Source organism: Calonectris borealis, chromosome 2 (assembly GCF_964195595.1).
Source record: "Calonectris borealis chromosome 2, bCalBor7.hap1.2, whole genome shotgun sequence".
In the NCBI taxonomy this organism is placed as follows: domain Eukaryota; kingdom Metazoa; phylum Chordata; class Aves; order Procellariiformes; family Procellariidae; genus Calonectris; species Calonectris borealis.
Window position 1 is genome coordinate 99,571,901 of NC_134313.1, and position 2,623 is coordinate 99,574,523.

Consider the following 2,623-nt stretch of genomic DNA (forward strand, 5'->3'; position numbering starts at 1 on the left):
GCAATTAATAGTAGGCTGACCTCTCTTACCCTTCCTCCCCCAAACCTCCTCTTCTTCTGTGTACACTTACTGCTCCTGGGGCAAAAAGGAAAAACGGAGATTGGCACTAATTAAGTCTTACTTAACATGGTTGTTTAAATAGTTAACTCTTCTCTTTCCTGCTGGCTTTTTAACACATGCACCACACCCTGTTTATGGTTGATAGGGAAGGATTTGAATGCTTTTAACATCCTCTTTTAGCAGATCTTTTGCTCCGTCATTAGAGAGAACGCAAGCCAAGTGTCTACAGGTGACACCATATGGTTAACGCTCACATGCAAGGAATACTCTTGAGGAAAGTTCTGATCCTGAAGGGCATCCTGTGGGATATATTCTGTAAATCAAATATGTCTAACAAAATCTATGGCTATCTTCTGCCTCCGTGCAACACACCATTCCCTAGAGAAGCTGGTACTCTGACAGTTGACAGCTAAGAGGAACAGGAATAATTGCAGGCTGCTGCCACCTCTGTCTCAGAAAGTCTATAGCCTTTTACCATTGACTATCGGGAATATTTGCTTGCTTGACGGTATGGGAATGGGATATACAGAAATAAATGTTATATCTACTGATAAATACCAAAAACGTACATAAGCAAACAAAACACTTTAAAAAAGTGTAAATAGAACTCCTGTGCATTCCTGGTACTGTCTGTTGCGGTGCACATGCACGAATGTGTGTGTTGAATGCACACCTGGCTGTGAGAAGGGTGTAGCTGAAGTTGGGTCTGTGTTGATCAGGGACTCTGTGCTGCCCAAGGAACTGGCTGCTAAGCTACCTGTCTGCGCTAGTTTTGGCTGGGATAGAGTTAATTTTCTTCATAGTAGCTAGTATGGGGCTATGTTTTGGATTTGTGCTGGAAAGAGTGTTGACTGATAACACAGGGATGTTTTCGTTATTGCTGAGCAGTGCTCACACAGAGTCAAGGCCTTTTCTGCTTCTCACCCCACCCCACCAGCGAGTAGGCTGGGGGTGCACAAGAAGTTGGGAGGGGACACAGCTGGGACAGCTGACCCCAGCTGACCAAAGGGATATTCCACACCATGTGACGTCATGCTCAGCATATAAAGCTGGGGGAAGAAGAAGAAAAGTGGGACGTTCGGAGCGATGGTGTTTGTCTTCCCAAGTAACCGTTACACGTGATGGAGCCCTGCTTTCCTGGAGACGGCTGAACACCTGCCTGCCGATGGGAAGTAGTGAAGGAATTCCTTGCTTTGCTTTGCTTTGCTTGCGTGTGTGGCTTTTGCTTTAAACTGTCTTTGTCTCACACCTGAGTTTTACCTTTTTTTCGATTCTCTCCCCCATCCCACTGTGGGGGAGTAAGCGAGTGGCTGTGTGGTGCTTCGTTGCCAGCTGGAGTTAAACCACGACACTGTCCTTCATGTAAATAAATGAATTTATATAAAAATAAATTCATATAGATGATATTTATAAGAGTAAGTTGAACAGAGAGTCCTCATTGTTTGGCAGGGATGAGACAGTAGTGGCACATGGAGGAGAAAACCTGGCAACAGCCCTTTAGCCGATGTAAAAGCTGCAGGGATAGCAGGTGAGGTAGCGTCTGGGAACTGAAGGCGTTGCTGGGTATAGAATAAATGCAATGCAAAGGGGAGCATCTAGCAGACTGCTAAACACCAGGGATATGTAACTACCCAGAGAACCAGAAAGATCATTTTCACAACAGCTTTATGGATTAAGATACTTTCAGAGCATTTTAGGGTTGTCACTCCATGTCCATTGTCATGATTCTTAGGTTCTTACCCTCCACCACAAAAAAATTCCCCTACCTCCTAGTTTAAGCTTCATTTTTGTTTTGCAAACAGAACTTGGGTAAGTGGACCAACCTCACTCTCACCTCAGAATATTTTAGGTCTTGTCACGACCCCACAGACCAGCGGGAATCTCAGTGGAGAGAAATTTCAGTCCAGAATTTAAAAGCGTTTACTTTGCTCCTGCTGCTTTTCATCTATTTTCTCTCCTCCTGGTGTGTATTTTTCTGCCCTGCTGGCTGTGGTGCTGCATACTAATAGAGCAATACTTGGCCCGTCCCCAGAGGAAGTTGCGCGCAGGTTTATTGGGGAACAGAGGAGCGAGAGGAATTTCAGTGCATCCAATAACTCTCCTACCGATGGGATGCCTTCAGGTAACAGCAGATAATTTGATTCCACTCATTTCCTATTGTTATGTCACTGCTGAAAGAGCACAACCTCCAAAGAAACGTATCCAACACCCTCTCCCTGATTATATTCTGCAACAGCTTACAAAACTGTAACATTTATGTGTTTCTTAAAAGTGCTTGAAGAAGGAGGCCTGTCTTGCTAAATCCTCTCTGCTTGTGATTCAGGCTGACTGAACCCACAGATTTTGTTTCTTGCTGTGAACACACACGTGAGAAAGGCTGGGCTGATCTTCCGATACTGATAGGAAGCAATTTTCTTCAGGGTGTAGGAAGAGTGGCAGGAGGCTTTTATTTTCATTCTTCATGCGATTACTATCAGCTCCTTAGCAGCACTAGTTTGGGATTGCATAGTATGCTTGGCGAGAGAAGCCTTTTGCCCCACAATCATTTCCTTTCTTTCTTCAG